We start from the raw sequence: 19,509 nt of genomic DNA on the forward strand, positions 1-19,509 counted from the left end.
TGGCTAAGTCAGCAGTAAAGGCCTCAGAAAACAGACCCTGCTCCCATCCCCCTGGGCATCCTCATGCTGATTAATCACAACAGCTGGATCACACCAGCTGGAAAACTTCCCTCTCTCCTCTGAACTGGCCTGGTACTTAATGTCTATACCCTTCATCTGATACTTAAAGTACACTCTGTTAGCTTGGAGGCAAGATTTTAAGTGCATTGTTCTTGTTCAAATTCTAAGCTTTTTGAGGACAAGGACCTACATGTTATCTTCCAAAGCACCCAACAGTTTGCAGGGCGCCCAGCAGATGTTCCACCAATGTTGGTTAACTGATTGTCTACTGACAAAAGGAAAGTTGTCCAAGTATTCAAGAGTGAAATTGGTCTAGAGTTAGTAGTTTGGAAACATCTTAATGAGCTGTAATAAAGTGAGGCTCAGATTACAAGAACCAGAAGTAAAGTACGTTCACTTAGAGGTCATCCATTCCCCCATCTGACAAACGTCTCTGTGCCGCACAGCACTACCAAAGGGTGGGTTCATATTTGGAAGAATGTGACTATAAAACCACAGCAGACTTAATCACTCTTACCAGCGGGCTCCATCTTTTGTTCACATTATTATAGCTTATCATATCGTTCCACCTAGTCGTCTCTGTGTTTGTTTCTCTACTAAGAATGTGAACTTCCTTATGGCAGAAAGGATTCACCCTGCACTATGTATTTCTCTTCAGTGTATATGTGGTTTATAATTCATATATTTTATATCTAAAATATATAACTTACGTTTACATTTTGTCCAGTTTTATTTCACAAGCAGTTAGTGAGCATTGTCTCCCATCTGATAGAAACCATGCCTTTAGTGTAGCCCTAAGATGTCTAACCATTTAACGGAGATGTAGACAAAACCTGTCCCAGAAAATCTTTAGTGCCCACATTTTATCTGACAAATCTTTGATTTTGGGCCCTGATTTGCCAGCTCCTCTGATATCCAACTCCCTGGTAATGCCCTCATTATTACTGTCCCAATAGGCTTTGGTGTTTTACAATCTTTTCCCAACATACTGATTCTTTAACCCATCAACTGGCTTCTAGTTCTATCTTTCACATACTAGCATTAAAGGTGCTCATGAGCCCTATCCCCTTGACATGGCCCTGAGAGGATGCATGCTTATTCCCCTCCAAACACTGTGAGAATGCTCATGGCACAAAGATGAACAGTCTTTACTATCAGGTAATTTGGTTTCTCTGCATCGATGGAAATCTACATCTGTGCCATCCAATATGGTAGAAACATGTGGCTACTGAATCCTTGAAATGGCAAGTACAACTAATGAAATGAATTTTTAATTTCATTCAATTTTAGTTAACTCAAATTTAAGTATCCATGAGTGGCCACTGGCATCTGTATTGGACTATGCAGGAAAGAGACAAACAGCACCGGAAAAGGACAACTAGGCAGGTGCCAAGTATTAGTAGCATGAACAAAATACTATGTGAGCACAGAGTAAGGAACAATTAATTTTGCTTCAAAAGGCTGGGGAAATTTAGCAAAATGAATGGCATTGAAATTGTGATTTAAGCAACAAATAAGATTTTACCAAACAGAAGTGCAGAAAAGCATTTCAGATGGAGGAAACAATATGAATAAATGCCAACGGAGAGATAAGTTATTTAAATCCATGATTCTAACACCCAATTATAACATGTGTGTGCATGGGGTGGCGGTGGAGTTCCCATACCACCAAGCAATTTTGCGACACCAGCTGGGTGTCCTACAATTCCGACACCGTCTACCTGGAGAGAGCATCAGATCCCACAGGCTAAGATGTTAGTCCTACAAGACTGCCACTCCCCACCCACCTTGCTTCTGACCTACCAGCTATAGACTGGAGGTCCCCACAACCTCCTCCTTGGGTTTGATTAATTTGCTAGAGTGGTCCACAGAACTCAGAGAAACATTTATTTACTGGATTACTGATTTATTGTAAAAAGATATAACTCAAAATAGCCAGATGTAAAAGATGCATAGGGCAAGGTGTGATGAAAAGGCACAGACCTTCCATACCCTCTCTGACGCCACGGCTCTCCCCAAATCTCCACATATTCACCAACACTGAAGCTCTCTGAATCTCCTCCTTTTGGGTTTTTGTGGAGGCTTCATTGCATAGGCATGACTGATTAAACCATTGGCCATTGGGGATTGAACTCAATCTCCAGCCCCTCTCCCCTCCCCAGAGGTCGGGGTTGGAGGGAGAACTGAAAGGTCCAACCCAACCTCCTAGTCGAGCGGTCCGCTCCACTGGCAAGCAGCCCCCATCCTTAGGTGCAGTCCAAAAGTCAGCTCATTAACATACAAAAGACATTTGTATCACTTGGGAAATTCTAAGGGTTTTAAGAGCTCTGTGACAGAAACAGAGATGAAGACCAAATATATATTTCTTACTACAAATCATGATATCACAGTCCACCCCCTTGTCTTTGAACACAATCTCGTATAACAAAACAATCATAAAAGTCCAAAGATATCTGCATGTTACTAGAACCCCACTCGGTCATTAATAACCATCCCATCCATCATCATATCAAATGAAAATGTCTCCCAGGGTGAGGCCACTCAGATTTGCAGGGTTCCATTTGATTTTGTCAGATTCCAAAAGCAGGAGTGGTCTCAGCAATATACGGCTTCACCCTTTCAGGCATCTGGTATAGTAGAGCCAAGAGACAGTATTATCTCTTGCGCTGAGCCTCTTTCAAGGTGTTAATGTAATATTGGATTTTTCCAGATTACATAACTCACTTATTCATTCCTGTGCCCGTAGTTACCATTTTTCCTTCTCTCCACTTATACCCAAACTTCTCCACCTTTGGAAGGAACATTAGGTTCAGCCACCGTGTTAGTCTAGATTGCAGGCAGCGATACTAGTCTAGCAAGTGCCTCCACCCCTGTTCACATGGGGTAAGGCTATATAGGTACAGAACTAGTGGCCTATCTTTACTCCCAGGCAACATAGCTGCATTCACTGTTAATCCAAATTTTGTTAATGAAGTGAAGGCACATCCTGCCCCAACAGGCCCTTAAGAATTCTGACAAAAATATTAAAAAGGTAGTTACGGTTTCTTGCTTAGAAGTCATTTCTGCTACTAGCCCTTGTAGTTGCAGCCCTGGTCATATGACCATGCATCAGGAAGGGGGGGAAATGTTAAGGTGGTATGGGGAAGAGAGAAAACCAGCACTTCCCTCACCCCCATTTTAAGTCATAATATCACAAAACTCAAGGAGCTTAGGAGTACAGAGATAAGAAATGAAACTGGAAAGATTGGTTGGGGCCAGATATTTCTAGAGATATGCTATCAAATATGGTAGACATTAGCAACATGTGGCTATTTAAGTTAAATTATTAAAATATTCAATTAATCAGTTGTACTAAGCCATTTCAGAGAGTCAATAGCAACTGTGGCTACTGGCTACCATACTCGAAAGCACAGATATAGAACATTTCCATCATTGCAGAAAGTTCTAATAAACTGTGCTGCTGTAGAGTTTTATTGCTTGTTTATATTTTTGTTTTTAATTCATCTTAAATTCTCTAATAGAATGGAGGGGGGAAGATGAGGAAATATAAAGTAGTGGAAATGGTGAACAGACCAGTTAGGATTTGATGGGGGGAGAATGAATCAGAAGGGCACCTGCTCTTTTTAAATAATACCATTTCTTTCCAGACAATATCACTGGCACTGAAGAGCCAGCATCAGACCTTGCTATGGTCTGAATGTTGTCTATCTCCAAATTTGTATGTTGAGACCTAACCCCCAAGGTGATGGTATAAGGAGGTAGGCCTTTTGGGAAGTGATTAGGTAGTGAGGGCAGAGCCCTTATGATTGAGATTAGTGCTCTTATAAAAGAAACCTCAGAGAGCTAGCTCTCGCCTTCCACCATGTAAGGACACAGAGAGATGTAGACAGTCTGCAACCCAGAGAGAGCTTTCACCAGAACCCAACCTTGCCGGCACCCTGATCTTGAACTTACAACCTCCAGAACTGTGAAAACTACATTTCTTCTGTTTATAAGCTATGCAGTTTGTGGTATTTTTGTTATAGTAGCCCAAAAGGGCTAAGATAAAAAGTTGGTACTGAAAAGCGGGGGTGCTTCTGTGACAAATGTCTCAAAATGTGGGAGAGCTCTGGAAATGAGTAACGGGCAGGCTGGAAGAGTGTTGGAGGTTCATGTTAGAAAAAGCCTACATTGCCATGAAGAGACCATTAGAGGCGAACTGGTAAGGACTCAGTAGAAGAGGAAAGCTGTAGAGAGCCTCGGTCTTTGTAGGGAATACCTAAATGGTCGTGAACAGAATGTTGGTAGAAATGTGGATGCTAAAGGCCATTCTGATGAGGTCTCAGACAGAAACAAGGAATATGTTATTGGAACCTGGAGGAAAGGCAATCCTTATAAAGTGGCAAAGAGCTTGGCTTGAACTGTGTTCATGTCCTAGTGTTTTGTGGAAGGTAGAATTTTTGAGTGATACAATTGGATATTTGGCTGAAGAAATTTCTAAGCAAAATGTTGAAAGAGTGACCTGGTTTCTTTTCAATGCTTATGGCAAAATATAAGAAGAGAGAAATCACTTAAAGATGAAATTGTTAATCAAAATGAAAGCAGAATTAAAAATTTGGAAAATTCTCAGCCTATCCCTATTGTAAAAAATGAGAAAGTTTGCTCGAGAGAGAATACAAACGGTGTGGCCAAAATAATAAAGAGATTAGTTCGGACTGACCACCTCAACTGAAGCTAGAAGTTATTCATCGAGACAATGGACATCTAAACAGAAACCAGGACCTATTGTCCAAATAGTGGAAGAACGACCCTGATGCGTTTCAGAGATCTCCTGGGGCTGCCCCTCCTATCACAGGCCCACAGTACAAGGCCTGTGGCACAGAACAATTTCAAGGCTCTGCTGTCCGTGTTCTGGCACCTTGCCCCTTGGCTGCAGGGAGGGCCGAGGTGACCGCCCCCCCAGAGGGCACAGGCACTAAACCTTGGCATCATCCTCAGCAGCATCCTCATGGTGCTGTCTGCACTAGCACTAAGGGTGCACAAGCCTAGATTTCAAAGAAAGGAGATACCCAGACCCTGGGAGGTACCATCCAGACAGGAAGCCACTACAAGGGTAATGCCCCAGCAGAGCTGTGAGGACAGGTCCTACTCCAGTGGGCCGTAAGGTTTTGGACTTGCTCAGAACCTGTTGACGCCTTCCTTCTTTGTTATTCCTCCTTTTTGGAATGGGATGTCTGTCCTATACCTATCCCACCCTTGTATTTTGAAAGCGCATAACATGTGTGATTTCACAGTGTCCAGGCTCACAGCCGGAGAGCAATTTGCCTCACAATCTGATTTAGATGGTATTTAGATAAAACTTTGAGCTTAGATTTTGAGTTAATGCTGGATAGAGTTGACTTTTAGGGCTATTAGGATGGAATGAATATATTTTGCATGTGAGAAAGACACGAATTTGGGGGTATCAGAGGTAGAATACTATAATCTGAATGCTTGTGTCCCCACTCAAACTCATGTGCTGAAACTCTAACCCCCAAAGTGATGGTATTAGGAGGTGGGCCCTTTGGGAGGTGATTAGGTCATGAGGGCAGGGTCCTCATGTTTGGAATTAGTGTCCTTATAAAAGACACCCCAGAGAGCTAGCTTACCCCTTCCACCATGTGAGGACACAGCAAAAAGATGGTCGTCTATAAACAAGGAAGCCCTCACCAAACTGAATCTGCTGGTACCATGATCCTGGTCTTCCCAGCCTCCAGAACTGTGAGAAATAAATGTTTGTTTACAAGATTCGATTTATGGTATTTTCTTACGGCAGCCTGAACAGACTGAGATACCCCTTATTTAACTTTGGATTAGCACAGTTTCTGTACCATTTTGCAATTCTAATACACACCCTAAGCGATGAAATGAACATGCAGCCACGAGAATCAGAAACTATTATGGAAGAACATTGGTAAAGAAATAAATATTCCCTGAATTTTTTAAGTATGATTTGAAAATGACAAGTAAGAACTAGAGATCTGAAGGTTCAAGAGGGGGAAGGTAATCCTTTCAAATGCACTTTTTTCTGTTGTTTCTCCCCTTTTCACCTTTAAAAGGTCTCACACTGATTGATGACTACTAGGGGTTCCCAACACTGCAGGAGACTTGTGTCCCGGCCAGCAATCTTCTACACAGAGTCAACCTAGAATCAATCACACAGCAAGATACACTCCGGCTAAATTATCCTCTATTCCTGACCCGGCTGCTGTCTCCAAATTCCTCTCTGCTTGCCTACTCAGACAAGCCAGGCCCGACGGCCGAAAGCCTCAGGTCCCCCTTACTCCTCTCCCTTAAAGATCAAATAAAGGTCCTAAGTAGTTAACCTTTTTCATTCTTTCCTCTGATGCTTGCTCAATTCCTTCGTATCCAGCAGTTCTCAAACAACCAGCAGTTCTCTCAGGGGGTCCATGATGTCCAAGTTATTTTTATCATATCACTAAGATACTATTCACCCTTTTCGCTCTTATTCTCTCACAAGTATATAGAGGTATTTTCCTCATGCTTCATGATGTGTCACAATGCCACTGCTCTGATGGCTAATGAATACGTGTTTGTGTATTCTTGGGGTTTTCAAAATTTTTTAAAGTTGTAGGTTTAGGATCTAAAAAACTTAGATTAGCTCAGTTTATTTTCAAGACTTCTATTGAGATTTTTGTAGCTGCCTTCAATTATACCATCTATAATCCATGTTATTTCCTACCATCCAATAAATTATTTTAAAATCCCCAAATTTTCTTCATACCTATATGGAAGCACCAGAAAAAAAATGAATATAATTCTTTTGAAAAATATTTTTTAAAGTTCTTAAACTTTCTAAATTTTATCAAAACATTATTTTGGAATTTAATAAAATTTTATCCTAAAATAAAAACGTTTTAAGAACATGTTTCCTTGTATTTTAGGATAGATTGTTGGCTTAAAAAGGGAGATTAGAGATTTACTTTCCAACTCACAGGTGTGCTATCTACCTCCAACATACCGAAAAAATAAAAGTGACATATCAGAGAGTTCTTCGACTCATGGAAGAGAAGAAACAACTCCAAAGAAACTGGGAACATTTTCAAATAAAAAATACAACAAAAGCTATCTTTTCTTCAGTTTTATAAATGATAATAATTTACCACCTAAATTATTGTGTCGTATGCAACAGAACATTGTTGGATAGCATTTGGGTGTCACTTAAACAGCGGCATCATGTTGAGATTCAATGCCTAAAGCATTGGCTGGAGAAGTGAACATAATAACTAAGACTTTAATAAAGCTTCTACATTTGACATTTGCTGAATATCTGCTGGATGAAAGTTGGTTAAAGGAATCATGACACCACCACTTTCCAAAAATACAATAACTTGACAAATTATTTAGCTGTAGACAGGAAAACTGAGTTAGTGTCTCATCTGCAGAACTGCACTTTTGTTTTGTTATAGATGAACCTAAAGACATGACTAGACTTGCAGTCTTGTTTGAATTTGTCTGGAATTAGCACCAACTGATGATCAAAGTTTTTTGGGTTTTTTGTGAGGAAGATTGACCCTGAGCTGACATCTGTTGCCAATCTTCCTCTTTCTGCTTGAGGAAGACTGGTCCTGAGCTAATATCAGGGTATTTTATGTAGGATGCTGCCACAGCATGGCTTGACAAGCCGTACTAGGTTCACACCCAGGATCTGAATCTGCAAACCTGGGGCCACCAAAGGGAGCACCTGAACTTAACTACTACGCCACCGGGCTGGCCCCCAAGGATGTTTTATGTGACTGCTTGACAGCAAACACAGTGGGATTGAAATATTCAAAATGTTAAATAATGTTGAAATATCTCATGTTTTATCCTGGACCAACTATGGTGACATTTGCAGTGATTGTGCAATGGCAACAGTGGATAAACTGCTGAGAACTTGTATAAATCAAGGAAGCGGCACCAAACTCTACTAGTTGTCATATTCTTCAACCCCATATATGTGCAGGGGGACAAAAATGCCAAATTCTCTTTAGAATGTCCTTGAGCAAGCAGGAAAAAAAGTAGTAATGTTATTAAATTTTGGCCTCAGAGGGCACGTCTTTTTAAGATTCAGGGTGACAAAATGGGGAGTATGCATAAAGCACTTCTGGTACAAACTGAAGTGCAATGGTCGTCTCAAGGACAAGCACTCCCGTGGTTGCTTGAGCTTGAGCTGAGCTATCTGCTTGTTTCGCAGAGCGCCATTTTTACTTGAAAGAATGACTAGCCATAATACTATCGTTATTTAGATTTGTTTATTTGGCAGGCATTTTTTTGAAAATAAACAGAGTGAGCCTGTCATTTGAAGAGAAACAGGCATCAGTGTTTGTTGCCAATGGTAAAATTTGAACTTTTAAGAAAAAATAAGAATATTGGAAAGCTTGTACCCCTGCAATGAGCTTGACAGCTTTCCAATACTTAGAGACTTTTCTGATGAAGTTAGTGATTAATGACTATGATTTTTTTTAATAAAACCAATCAACATTTGGAAGATTTGCATGACTCAGTGAACTCATATCTTCCAAATAACCAGTGCAGGAAAATTACAAAATCATGCATGATTAAAGATATATTGAAAGTGCAAGATAGACCAATAGATTTCAATTTTACGAAGCACAAGAAGTACGAGTAAGGCTTCACATTCCACATCGTGCTAACCTTTAAGAAACTACTGTTTGTTACATTTTGGTGAAGTATCAAAGAATAATAACAGTTACCTGAAACAGCTGTTAAAATACTCCCCTTTGCAACAAGATGTCTATATGAAGCTCCTATCAAATATACTTCAACCAAAACAGTGTACTGCAATACACTGAACACAAGAGCAGATGGCAGAACGCCACTGTCCCCTAAGCCACACATGAAAGACATCTGCAAAAAGAAAAAAAAGCCACTCTACACATTACATTGTTTTAAAAAAATAATCCTTTTTTATTAAAATGTGTTAAGTTAACATGTAATAGGTACATTTTGTTGTTATTAAATGAGCTAATAAATATTTTAAATTTTTCTCTACTTTAATTTCCGCCTTAGTAGAAACCAATATAACCTGCATAAACAAAACCACTTAGAGTTTCTCAATAATTTTTATGAAGTAAGAGGCCCTGAGACCAAAAAGTTTGAGAATCACTACTCTTAGCTATCAATAGTCAGAAGTGTCTTTTAAGCTGAATGCATCCTGGGCTTGAGTCTTAACAATGAAAGAGAAAGAAAAAGATAATTGCCTTTTGACTCTCCCCAGGTTCTCACAAGAGTGTCCTCCTTCAAGCTGTCGTTGATTTCTTTCCCCTTCACTTCTCTCCACAGAAGTACCACCCTCTGCTGCCCACTCTCCTCCTCTAATCCTGCGATAATGGAAAGAGAGAATGGAGAGAAAGGAGTGAGGGTATCTTTTATTGCCTCTGCTCGCAGCGTTGGGCATTGTTTTATTTCTTCCCAACATTTTCACTTCTTTAAGGACCCTTCGCTGTGATGCTGGTGTAGAGAGGCAATAGGATTTACCAGAAAGGGCTGGTAAGCCTAGGGTCAAACTTCACTATCTGTGTGATTTGGGGCAAGCCATTCCGTATGAAGGAGACTCAGTTTCCTCTTCTGTAGAATATAGAGAGGATTAACTAATTTACAGGGTTATTGATAGGTTTTCACAAAGAAAGCATGTTGAAGAACATAGGAGGCACTCAACAAATTTCAGTTCCTCTCCCTCTTTCTCCCATTGCTTTTTGTCCTTGAATCCCACTCCCACTTTCTAGGGCACTGAGGAAGTCAAAGAGATCTGGGGAAAAGTGGAAGTGTGGTCTACAGAACACACATCCACCCCCATCAAGAATGGAGATGATCATTCTTGCCACCATCTCCAGCCTCTGTACACGGGAGCTTGGAAAAAGATAAACTCTTTCCCTCTGTCTTATCCTTCATAATCATCAAGTAATTCTGCTTTGTTTTTGGAGGAAGAAGATGATAAAAGCGATGTCGCAGGAGATCTTCAGTCTGAACATTCATGCAAAACCTCTCTGGCTTTCATCCTAATAAAGTATACTGCTATCACAAGACCCATTCGGCCTGGGACCCAGAGTTAAATTGGCTCCCTGTTGAACAAGATGTGAAGGTTTTGAGAAGGGCATATGATGACTCTGGCTGACATCCAGGCGCACTGCGGAAGGACGTGGATTCTATACATAGGACGCCAGAAGAGACTTGTACTAATAGCTTGTCTTTGTCTCTAAAAGTTATCTGAGTGGCCAACACCCTGGTGAGGACATGATCCAATTGCTTGGGCAGGGCAGAACAAATTGGAAGTACAGCTGTGCTGGAGACAGGATTCCCAAGCCAAGTCCATGAAGCTATAGCAATAAATAGTTTTCCAGGGGAGTATGCTCCAAAGTCTAATGTTTATGATTTCCTCTGCAAGAGCCCCTAGGGAAAAGGGCCATGCTTTCATGTGGCATTTTCCAACCTCACAAAGCAGCCCCTTCCTTATCCAGCCATCCTGACCCTGTACTTCTCTCTGAGGAATTAGTAAACTGTCTCTTGAGGAGGCCACTCTTGCCACAGCTCTGGCACCTCTGCTGAGAGGGTGCTCAGAGCGTGAAAGGGTTTTTTTTGTTTGTTTTATTGCTTCATTGATAAAGCCTATGCTTGGAGAAAACAAGTGAAATTTGAGATGCCTCATACAACTGGGACAAAGAGGAGTTAGTAGACAGCTGCCTTTATAGGCAATAGGGTTATAAATTCAAAAACTTACTCAGCCTATCCGCTTTTCTGTATCTCTAAATGGGTTTTCCAGCATTAATGGGATCTACCTAGCCTGCCTCTTTCTAACAGAGGTTAAGCTGTCGTTCAAGGTATTCATAGTGTTCATAGTGGTGATTTCAGCCAGTTGTTAGATTTATAACCAAACGTAAACTTTCAGTACTGTATTAGTCAAGGTTCCCCAGAGAAATAGAGCCAGCACACATAGTTGTGCACCATATAACAACGTATCAGTCAATGACAGATCAAATACATGACGGTGGTCCCATAAGATTACCATATATCTTAGGTGTGAGCAGGCTATACATCCAGGTTTGTGTATGTACACTCTGTGATGTTTGCACAACGACGAAATCGCCTGGCGACACATTTCTCAGAATGTATCCCCATAGTTAAGCAACACATGATTGTGTGTGTGTATGAAAAGATTTATTATGAAGAATTGGCTCACGTGAGTATGGAATATTTAATCTGGGCACCACTTGGCCCAATTAAGTTGACTTATAAAATTAACTATCACAAGCCCCCTTGGAAACCATGCATTGTAAATGAGGAATGCGTGTGTGTCATTCTCCCCACCATCATGCTAGAAGGCATGGGATATAAAATATCCTAATTGAGAGGACTGTGTTAACAAGCCTTTCTCTCACCCAGCACCCCTGACAAGAGAGTCCTGAATTGCAAGGTAATGGACAGCTGTGTCAAAATTAAGGGCCAACCTAGACTTCTGAAAGAGGAACCACTGCAGGCACGGGGAGCTTGAGACTAATTTGGATCCTACTGAAAACACTCTAAGCACCACAGGACAGAAGAACAGTCAGATCACACACGGCTTCCAATCTGGTGCCCAGAGATGCTCTCTAAACAGAACCCATTGCTCACTTAGAACTCTTCAGGGAAGGACAGATGGCAAATTGGGAGCAGTGGATAGCTCCAAAAATTATAAGTACAGTGGGGAGGGAAGAGAGAGGTGCATTTTGCATGTTATACGTTAACCTGTTTAAGAGGTTATAGAGTATGCTGGTTTCTGTAAAAGAAGTATGGGAAAACAGGAATATGTCTACGTGTTTATTTTCTTTTTGTGGAAAGGAAAAGTAGGTAGGATAAACTAGAATGAAAATGAAAACAGGTAATGAAAATGATTGCCTATAGAAAGTGGTGTGAATGGGTGGAGGCGATATGGAAAGCAATGAGATTTCTGCGAGTGTATCTTTTTATATAGTTTTGACTTTTGAACCATCTTAAGATTTATATATCCAAAAAATAAAAATCACAAATGATGCAAAAAGCAAACTCTAAAATGGAATACAAATAGAAACAAGCGATCCTCACTACATATCAAATTTAAAACACATATATAGGACGAAAAATAATTATTTCAAGTAATTCAAATACAAGGGGATACAATCTAAGAAGAAAAATTGCAAAGAAATTGTGAAACTTACAGTTAGGCGTGCTGTTCTTAGTGGTATTAGTGTGGTAATTTTAAAACTATTTTGTTTGTGATGTAATATTGACTAAATGCGTAAATAAATTAATGTTATAGGAAGCCAGTGTTCTCACTGTGAGAGAAGGGAGATGCAAATATGGAATGAGAGAAGCTCAGGAAAAATTCTACGATGTTCTACGTGAATTGGATATGTAAGTATGAAGTTTGTGTCTATGTATTTCTGAAGACCACTCCCCACTAGCAGGAACCAGAATTCCTTGAGAAACACTGATTCCAGGCCCAGACAGGGAAAGAATAAGATGAGCCTAACACCTTTTGTGCCAAGTAAGCAAGCGTTCAAAGACTGATGGAGAACACAGGAGCTGTCCTGAGGGCTCTCATTGTCCAAACTTGGGGCAACTGGGGAAAGAATAACAACGGTAGTAAATTACAACATTGAAAAGTGCATAAGTCCATACTGACACTTGAAAAACAGAGAGAGAGAAGGAAGGGGAGGGGTGGGGAGGAGAGAGAAACAAGAACAAAAGGGAAATCCCTCTCTGCAGAAGAATGCCAACTAGTAAATGTAAAAGGACTAATAAAATTAGAAACCCCTCCAATGTAATAACTGATTCAGGCAAAGATCATCAGTGCATGTTAAAAACAAAATCTCAAGGTATCACCCCACAGATTACTTATTAACTGGGAGGGGCAGGAGTTGGAGGGTGGGATTTGCATTTCAATGGAGAGATCTGGCAGTCACTACCCTATCATTAGTTTAAATAGTCAAGTTTGGCATGCCCAACAGTGGGACAGCTAAGATTTTATGCCTTCTCGTGTGATACAATGAATACATACAACATTATTTACGCATGGCACTTACGGTGCCATAGTTGTTTTACCTGAATCCAATAATGAGGAAACTATCAGACCAATCTCAGACCCTTCAAAAGCTTCAGTGTCATGAAGAACAGAGAGACACTTGGGAATCATTCTAGATCAGAAGAAACTAAAGAGACATATAAGGCAATGCCATAGCAGAAAGTTATCCAGGACATTGTTAAGACAATGGGGAATATCTGACTGTGGACTGTGTGTTGGGCGATGATACTAAATCCATGCCAATTTCCTTAGGTTTGTTTATGATGTGGTTGTGTGAGAACTCTCTTTTTCCTGGAAGATGCATGCCAAAGTATTTAGGAGTGAATGTCATGATGTTTGCAGCCTACTGATGAACGGTTTGAATGGTTTAGCACAAAGGCCGTGTGTTTATAGAGAGAAAGTGACATGGAGGTGGTGTCGCAATAGGTAAGCAGTTGGAAAATCTAGGTGAGGAGTACATAGTGTTCATTACAGCTTTCAAAACATTATATGGTTTTTCCTTAAGTTTTCAGTGGATTTCAAATTTTTCTAAAGAAAAAAATAATTTACTTTTAAAAAAGAGATTTGCCAAGCCACCACTCAGGGATTTCCATGACCTCCCTGGACCTCCTCTTCAAAAGGCAGAATTTTGTTGCCACGATCTGAGTGTGCTTTGGGGGAAGGATCACGGAGGCTCCTGTCCTCAAACATCCCCAGCCTAACACCCCCGGGTGCTCTTTTGAGAACGGATTCCTAAGCGTCTTGCAGTAAACTCTAGCTTCTATAAGATGTATGTGCTGGCGTGTACCTCCGTTGCATCCTTGTCAACTCAATCTTTCACGTATCCAGGGTGTTCTGCAATAAAACCCTATTAACTAGAGCACTGGGTTATTCATTTTTCCAGGCAACTAACGTGGAACCCCCAGAAAACATTTTTGCAGCATTTCTCCTCCAATCCTTCGTGCCGATGCAATTTTTTCAGGGTTTACTTTCCTGCCTTGGCAAAGTCAGGCTAAAGCTGTCCAGGAAAACTGAAGCACCACAAGACCCTAGTAGCATTTACATCCTATACCAGATTGTTCCAGTACCTACAGGGGCAGGGGTTGTGGGAATCTGTACTGACCCCAGAAAATGCCCTGGAAATTCCTTTCACAATTAAATCTCCTCGTGAATTTATTTTTCTCGCTATTTCTATTTTTTCTGTTATACAAGATTATGGCAGTTCCAAATAGCCAGGGATCTAATTAATCCAAGTTTCAGTTCCTTTCTTTAATAACAGACTTGTGAGGAGGGTTCTAGAACATGTTTTGTCAGTTCTCCAGGATTACACAGCCATTTTCTAGAAACAGATAAATATTTACTAATAAGTTTAGGATTTGGATGCTTATGAATGTCTCACATTTTAAGTATATATGGTATGATTTAATTAGGTCATGAAATTGGGAAATATTTTACCTTAGATGTTTCCTGTTATTTTAATATGATTTTTCCTATGCCATAACATTGTTTAAAAGTGTTCAAGGACTTTTATTTGTAAGACTGACTGTATTTTCCTCCTCTAGCTTTATATTGTACTTCACAACAAGACGTTGATTCCCAAACTCGGCAGAGTCCAGGCAGAAGGCAAACAACACAAGTGCTGTCATCTACAGATGAAGGATGCATCCCATGGTATCACCATAACCCAGGGTTCTCAGCTGTGAGGGCTGTGCCACGCACGGCAGGATGGTTAACAGCATCCCTGGTCTCTAACCACTAGATGCTAGTAGCACCCTCCACTCCAGTCATAAAGGAGACAAGCAAAAATGTCTCCAGACAGTGCCAAATATTTCCTGGGGGGTAACATCACCCCAAGTTGAGAAGCACTGATGCCATCCAAATAAGGAATCGAATCAGAAACAATGAAATAAAATTAAACCCCACACCATCTCCAGTTCTTACGCCACAGCTCCCTATCGTTATTCAGAAAGGTAGCATGGTATCACTGAAGAACGCTCAATTAGACACTAGAGACATGGAATCTAACCCTGAATCTGACCCGTTCTCGTAAATGTTGGGCTTCATGACTTCCCTGAGTCTTCTAGTTCCTCATCCACAGAATAGGAACCATGCAAGTCCCACCCACTCCCAGGACTGAGGGTTACAGAAATAAAATACCATCCTGTATGCGTTAGTCAGCCTGGGTTGCTAAAACAAAACATCACAGACTGAGTGGTTTAAACAGCAAACATTTATCTCTTACAGTTCTGGAGACTGGAAGTCCAAGATCAAAGTGTCTGCTGATTTGGCTCCTGGTGAGAACTCTTTTCCTGGCTTGCAGATGGCCGCCTTCTTGCTGTGTCCTCACATGGCAGAGAAAGACCTCTTTGGTATCGCTTCTGAAAAGGGTACTAACCTCATCATGGAAGCCCCACCCTCAGGAGCTTATATAACCCTAATTATATCCCAAGGCCCCACCTCCAAATACCATCACATTGGGAGTTAGGGTTTCAACATACGAATTTGGGAGAACGCAAACATTCAGTCCATAATAACGTGCAAGTGCTTGGTAAACAGAAAGGGTTCTAAGGTTATGAGAGAACCAACATCTATTGAACACAGGCCATGTGCCAAGCAATTTAAGATTTTGTTTAATTCTCACAATCCTCTGAGATAATGCCATTTCCCCTGATTTTACGGAGTAGGAAACTGAGGCCCATAGGAAGTTATATTCTCAAGCTTATCGTGTTGGTAAGTGGCAGCACTTGGCTGCTTGAAACCTTAGCAGCAGCCCCTCTCCCATCCAGCACTCCATGCTGCTCCCTGCGACGCACATGACCTCTAGGGACCTATGGCCTCGACACAGATCTTTGCAGTCAACTGATGTAAATTCTGTCTTATTAGCCGATACTTTAAATATGTGTATGTTTGTTCATGTATGTGGTACGCAAAATAAAAATTTTTGTTTAGAAAAAATCAGGAGTCAATTATTCTCTCTTGAAAAATTAATATATATGTCTTCCTCCTTTTCCCCCTTCCTATACCTACTCCTCACCCTTGATTCCTTTCTAGCATTATTTACACACAATATAGTAGGGGCCAGTTGCAATACACCCATGGCAAAAAGCAACAGACAGACACTATATTTTTAATGAGAGATATAGATAGATATATATAGATATAGATACTGATATAGATATAAATAGACAGATATAGATATATAGATATAGATAAGTATAATTCTTAGCCACAATTCTGGGATTTTTTTTTAAATAAAGACTCTGTGATTTTGAACAACTTGAAAAACTTGTAGTCTAGAATACTCTGGGATCCAAGCCTTCAGAAACCAGATATTACCAAACTCAGATGCCTGCATCAAACTGAGGGACTTTAATATTTTCGTGTGTTGACATATAGAGATGAAAACACTCACAGAGCCATCCCAAGAGCTAACGCTCTGCATATAGAGCCAAAAAGGACCAGGAATTAAGTAACAAAATAAGCCCACAACAAAAAGTGCTTGTCAAATATTGGGGCGGGGGGGTGGGGGGGGAGGGAGCACACTTCTGTTTGTTTTTCTTTTTGAGACCAACGCAGGGAAGAAGGAGGAAGCAACAGCGAGAGCACAGAGAGTGACGGATTTGCACAATCGCACAGAGCCCCCGCCTCCAAACCTGGTTCTCAGGCCTCCCCATTCTCGCAACACCCGCGGAGTTGGCACCCCGCCAGAGGCCAGAAAGAGGGAAGGCAGTCATTCCATCCAGAGCGTGAGCACTGAGGGCCCACTCCAGCTGTGTGACCTTGTCACTCACTTCGCTTCTCTGGGCCTTCTCCTGTAAACCCCCAGCAACTCCTCTACCTAGTTTCACCTGTGAACGGTGGCATGGATTCCCAGTTCACGTCCGTGGCCTAAGGAATGGTTCTGCCAACAGAGCAGAGGTTTTTCCCCAACACTTTCACTGCCCCTAAAACGAGAGCCGCTGAGTGGTCTTCAGTGCAGTGTGACTGACAGAGGTAGGTAAACTCTCCTGTCCCCTAAGCGTGTCTGTGCTAAATGCCTGAAAATCTTCTATTAGCTACTCTTCCTGAGACCTGCTAAATGCTGTACTCTGAGAAAGATCACAAAACGAACCCATTAACAGTAGAGTGTGTGAGAACAGCTGATTCCTGGAGACACCCCGAGCATCAAAGTTGGTCGTTCCTGAAGGAGAGGGCGAAAGGCAGAGAGCAAGGCTGGAGGCCCGGCTGGCCTGGAACATGCCCTACATGCAGGACAGAGGAGGAAGGGGTCTTCACCAGCACAGTCCAGCGCCCCACCCAAGTGCTCAGGTCCCTTCCTGAGGGTACAAGACATTGTCGTGGGGGAGAAAACACTACTGCCCTGAGAACCCAGAGGGCAGATCCTAGACCCGCTTGGCTGCTAATCTAGCTGCATGACCTCAGGCAAGGCACCTCAGATCTGGTATTAAGTTCTCTCATCTTTAGAATGAGTATGTAAGATTATATAAAACCTATGTTCCCTTCAACCTTGAATATTTTACAGTATTTTTGTCCTACTTTTCTAGAGGCTCTACCCTCATCACAGCAGAATCGCCTCCTCCCTCGTCTCCCCTGCAGAGACGCGTGGTATGGCGGCGGGACCATTGGGTTATCACGTCAGTTTACGTCAGTGTTGATCTCCCTCTGCTGAGCTGGAAGCACCTTGAGAGTAAGGAACTTGCCGTATTCCTTTGTTCCCCTAGCACATGGGCTAGTGGAGATTATGTATGCAATCAATGATCGATGGAAAGGCCTTTAAAGTATAAAGTGCTACACAACTATAACATATTATTTTTACCTTTTTTTACCCTAAATAGCCATGGGTAGCCCTGGCCAAGGCCTTTCAAAGTTGTCTGGGAAACTCCAGAACTGAAAATCCAGCCCTTGCAAAACCTGTTTTGCTGTTTTCTCTTTTAAAAGCACATATTGCCTTTATGTTTTTTTAAGCCAAGAATGAAATAAAAGCTCTTTCTCAAGTCCCCCACTAGAATTCAGTGTAGAGGAGACTAAATCGAGATGTGCTAAAATCAAACCGCCAAACCAAAGCTACACCAGTGATGGGCGAGGTGGGTCGTGTGCTATAATCAGCTATCCTATCCCCACTGTTGCTCTTGGCCACACCTATCCCTGTGCTTTCTGGCCCAGAGTTGTCTGAGGCTTTTGTGGCTCAGACTGTACCATAAACAATTGTTAGGGAAAGCTCCTCTTCAGGTAAATCACGTTTGAGTTTATGCAAAGCCTGGAGCTTTGGGCCCTGGTCCAGGGAAAGCTGAGTTGAAAGCTATCAACATTCTATGGTTCAACCATCATCCACCACCCTCTGCCAGGTAGCTGGTTTTAAACAATCCAGAGAATTTGTACAAGGTCATTTCCCAGACAAAAGGAAAACAGCCAGGTGACTGACCAGCAGTGAACAGGAGCCATACTTAACAATAGGGGAGTCTTCAAGCATGAAGGTTTAGATTGGGTTCAGATAATCACCCAAAGGTTGAAAGACATTCTCAAAACCTCGTGGGGTTCCAAATTTAGACCACCACTTGGCTGAGAATAAGTTGAATGAAGCTTCCTTGGATGGAAGCCATCATTCCCATTCCAGGTTGGCCCCAAAGACAACAGATAAAGAGGCTAAAGATAAAGAAAACAATAAACTCTAGCAGGTAGTATTGAACAGATGGGTTGAAAAGCTTGGAATGATAGATGGATAGAAAGATGGATGGAAGATGGATGGACAGACAGATAAATAGAAACAAATATAATAGAGAGATATATGTCCTTATGTGTGTGGCAAGCAGCCATGCTAGAGCATTCCTATTTTATGACAATGAATAAACCTGGCTTTTGCCAACAAAAAGAAGAGTTTGGATCAAGAACCAATGGTTGAAAAAAATAAGTAGATAGATAGATATGGATAGATAAGAGAGAGAGAAAGAGAAATTTTGAGATAATTTCATGGCCAACAGGTATTTTCCCCTTCCCGCTCCCAGAGCTGAGCACAGTGCTATCGGAGGAAGAGGAAGCAATCGAATGGCCTAGGGAGGTCAGTTGTAGTTCAAGATCCAGTGATTGATCACGCCCTTCCTAATCCTGATGCTGACGCAGCTCCCTAGAGCAGCATCTCCCCAAAAAGAGAAGTGGAAGCTGCTCAGCATCTGCAAAATGTACCTGGCAATCCATGCTGGGGAGAAATGCTCATCTATGGCTGCACTGTTTTTTCAATTGAAAGGAAGACTATAAAATTATCATAATAATCTCTATTTTATAGTATTTTATGATTGACAAAGTACCTTTACTATACTTACCTTTCTTGACCCAGCCACTCTGTGAAGCAAGCAGAGAAAGTTTGTTGGTGGTTGGTGGGTTGTTTTTTGGATATT

General features: G+C 41.4%; 1 long non-coding RNA gene across 2 annotated transcripts in view; it reads right to left on the minus strand.

Moving 5' to 3' along the window:
• LOC124236873 (uncharacterized) overlaps nt 1–15,485 on the minus strand; it is a 37,980-nt gene extending 22,495 nt beyond the window's left edge. For both annotated transcript variants that reach the window (XR_006887864.1, XR_006887865.1), the window contains exon 1: nt 15,360–15,485. This is a non-coding gene — a long non-coding RNA (uncharacterized LOC124236873). The remainder of the gene's footprint in view (nt 1–15,359) is intronic.
• Nucleotides 15,486–19,509: the final 4,024 nt, after the last annotated feature.

This window comes from Equus quagga, chromosome 3 (genome assembly GCF_021613505.1).
Source record: "Equus quagga isolate Etosha38 chromosome 3, UCLA_HA_Equagga_1.0, whole genome shotgun sequence".
Lineage (NCBI taxonomy): Eukaryota > Metazoa > Chordata > Mammalia > Perissodactyla > Equidae > Equus > Equus quagga.